The sequence below is a fragment of the Tachyglossus aculeatus genome, chromosome 6 (genome assembly GCF_015852505.1).
Source record: "Tachyglossus aculeatus isolate mTacAcu1 chromosome 6, mTacAcu1.pri, whole genome shotgun sequence".
NCBI lineage: Eukaryota > Metazoa > Chordata > Mammalia > Monotremata > Tachyglossidae > Tachyglossus > Tachyglossus aculeatus.
The window spans coordinates 250,587-256,038 of NC_052071.1; the positions used below are offsets into that span (position 1 = coordinate 250,587).

The 5,452-nt window shown below is 50.8% G+C and overlaps 1 long non-coding RNA gene across 1 annotated transcript; it reads left to right on the forward strand.

Annotated features, from left to right (window-relative positions):
• The first annotated feature begins 2,019 nt into the window (after positions 1 to 2,019).
• Positions 2,020 to 4,852, forward strand: LOC119929459. Its single transcript, XR_005451555.1, has 3 exons — positions 2,020 to 2,060; positions 3,157 to 3,214; positions 4,785 to 4,852. It is a non-coding gene; the product is annotated as an uncharacterized LOC119929459 (long non-coding RNA).
• The last annotated feature ends 600 nt before the right edge of the window (positions 4,853 to 5,452 follow it).

A 5,452-nucleotide genomic window follows, 5' to 3' on the forward strand; every position in this document is an offset into this window, starting at 1 on the left:
CAAGGGCAGCATTTTTCCACGCATTCCAAAAATTGTTCAATCTGGGCAGTGGTGATAATCAACCCACTCTCCTTTACTACATCCTTAAATAATTGGATATAATGATTCCGAGAACGGAATTGAATTTGTCCCATTTTCTTCCCTGGCGTAAGCCTGGTGTTTGAAAATGAAGGTAAACTTAATGCCCTCACCTTTTCCTTTCTTTGGTGAGTCACTGCGCAGTGATGAGTTGTTCCGTGAGGGTTGCGCTGGTGAGTCTGAGGTTGCAGGGAGTGCAGAGTCCCTGTTCGGGCGACATTTGTTGCCGTCTGCCTCCATGCGTCCGGCGCAGCGGGAAGACGGGCGCGCACAATGGAAGAACACAGGCCAGGCGAGTCTCAAGGTGGACAAGGAGACTGTTTATTCAGCACACTGTGGAGGATTTTATACAGTGAAGAGCCTCAAGGGAGTCAGGGGACAGGCGGATGACTGCAAGCTTATCAGCAAGGCTGAGCTTATCAGCAAGACTGAGCTCATCAGCAAGGCTGAGCTTATCAGCAAGGCTGAGCTCATGCCTAGATCGGCACGTTCCCAAGGCAATTCTCAGAACAGCGCCAAGTTATTTATCTAGCAGCCTGACTTCCTTCATTGCTCCTTGTAGGTCTTCCTGTGAGCACGGAAGGCCGGGTGGCCTGGCTTACTACCTAGGCCCAGATGTTAGGTCTGCCACAGGGGGCGGAGGGAGGATGTGGTCCAAGTGAGGCATAAGGAGCAGGCTGGAGCTTTCGGGCTCTTTCTAATCCCAGGTAAGTGTCGTTTGAAGGTGGATGTCGGAGTCCCGATGACAGGAAGAGATGGACCAGTGGATTTCCCTTCCCAGAACCTTCTCACCAACCTTCCTGGCCATAAGGACTGTTTCCCCTTCAGTGGGGACCCAGAGCAGCTGATCCCCATGGAGATGAGGAATCCAGAGCTGAGCTTCCATCTCTAAGGGTAGGTGATTGGGGGGCATGTGGAGATAATAATAATAATAATAATAATGGCAATTATTAAGCGCTTACTATGTGCAGAGCACTGTTCTAAGCGCTGGGGGGATACAAGGCGATCAAGTTGTCCAACGTGGGTCTCACAGTCTTCATCCCCATTTTACAGATGAGGTAACTGAGGCGCAGAGAAGTTAAGTGACTTGCCCAAGGTCACACAGCAGACATGTGGTGGAGTCGGGATTCGAACCCATGACTTCTGACTCCAAAGCCCGTGCTCTTTCCACTGAGCCACGCTGCTTAAGGACCAGGTGTGCAGAGGAGCCTGTCACTCTCAGTACTGTGGCTGGTTCTGCCAACTGGGGCTAAGGCTCTGCATAGGGAACTGGTTCTGTCCGACTTAACTCTGGGACTGAGAAGACCCAGGGTCCTTAATTCTATAGAGGGGTCACTTCTCCCTGAATGCAGTCCTGTACACAGGGTCACCCTGCAAATCCCCAGTTCCTTTAGAGGTGGAACCCCTCTGTGTTTGACAGTGACTGCCTCTGAGGGAGATGGGAGGGTGTTGGGGGAGAGGGGAGGGGGGAAGAGCCTAGTGTTAAGAGTGAAGCTCACTAAATGTTCTGTGGCTTACTAGACATGAACCTTTGTAGCCCGGGAAAACTTCCCCAAGCTTCTTCTCCCTGCAGGGCTGTTCTGTGGGGGTATCATCCAGAGGGATGTTGACCTCACTAATGCCCAGGTTCAGGGTCAGGGATTGATACTGGGCTGAAGGTCTTAAGGCTCCCTCTCAGAAGGCTTCCTGTCCACTCAGACTGCCTCTTTGTTCTCCAGCCTCTCAGTGTGGCCGTGGAAGTTACAAAGGACACTTGGCTCCTGCAATTCATCAGTGGTATGTGTGTGCTTAGTATATGCAGACCACTGTACTAAGTGTTTGGGAGAACACAAAGCGACAGAACTAGCACACCTGTTGCCTGCCACCCTGACTCATGACCTCAGAACACCTGTCCCCACTTGACTGCAATTCTAACAGAGTTCCCTTTCAATCTTATAGGTCCAGCATCTGTTTGTTGGGGAGTCCCAGATGATACAACACAGGTAAGGGAAGGATATGAGTAAAAAGATAGGTACATGATGTGGGGTGAAAGCTTCAGTGCGTACAGGGTGGGATAAAGTGCATGAGCGAGCTGGAAGGGAAAACAAAGCGTATGTCGGAAGGGGCGTTGGGGGCCCGGGAGGATGAGAGCTTTCGTCGAGGCAGGCTTATTAGAGAAGAAACCATTCCGGTAGGGCTTTTAAAGCTGTGGGAGACGGGTGGTAGATCCACTGGATAGGTACGAGGTGGGGGTCCAGAGGGGAGGATGTGTGGGATGGGTTGAGGGTGGATGGTGGTCCAGGTGAGGCGTAAGGAGCAAGCTGGAGCTTTCAGGCTCTTCCTGATCCCGGGTTAAGGCCGTCCGGAGGTGGGTGTCGGAGGAGTCCTGATGATGGGAAGAGATGGATGGGGGGATGAACCTTCTCACCACCCCTCCAGGCCATGAGGACCGTTGCCCCTTCAGTGAAAACCCAGAGCAGCTGATCCCCATATAGAGGAAGAATCAGGAGCTGAGTTTCCATTGCTTAAGGGAAGGTGATTAGGGCATGTGTGGATGATTAGGAGTTACTGCAGGAGGACTACAAGGTGTGTAGAGGGGCATGTCTGTCTCAGTATTCCACCATCTGGGGCTAAGAGCTTGTGTAGGGAACTGGTTCTGTCTGATTTGACTGTGGAACTGAGAAGACCCAGGACCCTTAATTCTATAGATGGGTCATTCCTGCTTTAACCCACAGTCCTATCCACGGGGTCACCCTGCAAATCCTCTGCTCCTCTAGAGGTGGAACCCCTTTGTGCTTGACAGTGACTGCCTCTGAGGGAGTTAAAAGGCGGTGGGGGAATGGGGGTGGGGGGAGAGCCTAGTTAACTGTGGAGCTGACTAGGTGTTTTGTGGCTTGCTAGATGTGAGTTCTTCTAGGCTGGAACACTTCCCCCAAGGCTCTCCCTGCAGAGCTCTTCTGTGGCGGTTTCATCCTCGTGGATGTTGACCTTACCCATGCCCTCAGCGGGGGTGGAGGTCGGGTAGTGGGTTGAAGGGCCTAATACTCCCTCTCAGAATGCTTCCTGTCCACTCAGACTTGCTCTTTCTTGGTTCTCCAGCTTCTCTCTGTAGCTGTGGAAGTTCTAAAGGACACTTGGCTCCTCCAATCCATCAATGGTATATGAGTGCTTGGGATATGCAGAGCACTGTACTAAGTGTTTGAGAGAATTCCATGCAACAGAACTAGCCCACCTGTTGCTTGCTACCCTCACACACCCACTTCAGCACACCTGTCCCCACTTGTCTGCAATTTTAAGAGAGTTCCCTTTGAACCTTTAAGTCCAGTGTCTGTTAAATTGGGGTGGGAGGGGAGGGGGCTGTTTCCAGATCATACAACACAGGTGAGGGAAGGATTTGAGTCAAAAGATATGTACTTAATTAATGGGGGGGTTAATGCTTCAGGGCTTAGTGGGTGAGTGTGTGCATGGGTGAGCTGGGAGGGAAAATGAAGTGTGTGTTTTGTGTGTTCAGAGGGGTGGGGTGGAGAGATGAGAGTCTGAATCAGGGAAGGCTTGTGGGAGAAGAGACTATTTCGGTAGGGCTCGTAAAGATTTGGGAGACTGCTGATACGTCCACTGCGTGGTTAAGGGGTGGGAGTTCCGGGGGGAGGATTGTGGATTGGATTTAAGGTGGATGTGGTCCAAGTGTCTCCCTTCAGTAAGGATCCAGAAGAGCTGATTCCCATGGTGAGGAAGAATAGGGAGCTGAGCTTCCATCTCTAAGGGAGGTCATGGTGGAACTGAGAAGACCCAGTGTCCTTAAGTCTGTAGATGGGTCAATCAATCCTACCTGAACCCGCAGCCCCGTCCACAGGGTCACCATGCCAAATCCTGGGTCCTTCCAGAGTTGGAACCCCTCTGTGTGTGACAGTGACTGCTTCTGAGGGAGTCGGGAGGATGTCGGGGGCAGGGGAATGGGAGGAGGGGAGAGTCTAGTGTTTAATAGTCTAACTGGATAGGTGCTTTCTGGCTTGCTAACCGCGAGTTCTTCTAGGCCAGGAAATTTCCCCAACTTTCCCCGGGGCCGTTGTTGGGGGATATCATCCCTCCCCTAACCTGACCTCATTAATGCCTGCGTTGGGGGTCAGGGGTGGGTAGAGGGGTGAAGGGCCTAGCACTCCATATAGGAAGGCTATCTGGCCACTCACGCTTCCTCTCCGGTCTTCAGCTTCTTGCTGTGGCTGTGTTTAGTTCTAATAGACACTGCGTTCCTGCAATCAATCGACGGTACTGGAATGTTTACTATATGCAGAGCACTAACCTTTTAGATTGTGAGCCCAATGTTGGGTAGGGACTGTCTCTATATGTTGCCAATTTGTACTTCCCAAGCGCTTAGTACAGTGCTCTGCGCATAGTAAGCGCTCAATAAATACGATTGATGATGATGATGATGATAACCTAAGTGCTTGGGGAGAGTACAGTGCAGTGGAATTAGCAGGAGTGTTCCCTGTAGCCCTGACTCACCACCACAGCATCATCACCATCAATCGTATTTATTGAGCGCTTACTATGTGCAGAGCACTGTACTAAGCGCTTGGGAAGTACAAATTGGCAACATATTGAGACAGTCTCTACCCAACATCGGGCTCACAGCACACTTGTCCCCACTTGTCTGCTCATTGTGGTGTCTCCTTCCTTAAAACTGTTAGGCATGTCTTACATATTGTAACATAGTTCTTTTTGAGTAGTCTAGGTCCAGCATCAGTTTATTGGAGGGTCCCAGCTGATAAAAGTGAGAGAAAGAGCTGAGTATATGTACCTAATGTCTGTGGGGCGAATGTTTCATTGCTTGGTAGGTGGGATTAAGTGCATGGGTGAGTTGGAAGGGAAAATAAAGTGTGTGTGTGTGTGTGTGTGTGTGTGTCCGTCCGTCCATTCGTCCATCCTATTCTCCCGTGTAGTTCAGTAGCATCCAACCTGCATCTTTGGTAGGGAGCATAGAAGAGTTTGGTACAGAGTACTGCAAGCCTTCCCACTCCCCTGTTTAGTCTGCCACTGGAGACTTGTTGTCCTTTAAGTCCAGGCCTCTCCCATCCTGGGGGTATGGATATTCAATGGCAGGGGTAGGGAAAGGTGGAGAATCCAGGTTATCTGTGGCTGTTCTCTCACACCTACTGAAAACCAGGTTGACTTGCGGGGTATTGGAGGAATGTCTCTGTTACAGAAACTGCATCATTTGCATCTCTACTCATTTCCTTCTCAACTTGCAGGAGCAGCATCAGACCTATCCCTCCGGGAAGCGCTGCTGGGGGAAATCTCGGCAATAGGACCACTTCAACGATATCATAACCGGTGAGAAGTAATTTAACTTGGTCTGTCATCTGCTCAGCAATAGTGATTCCCCTCTCTCACTGAC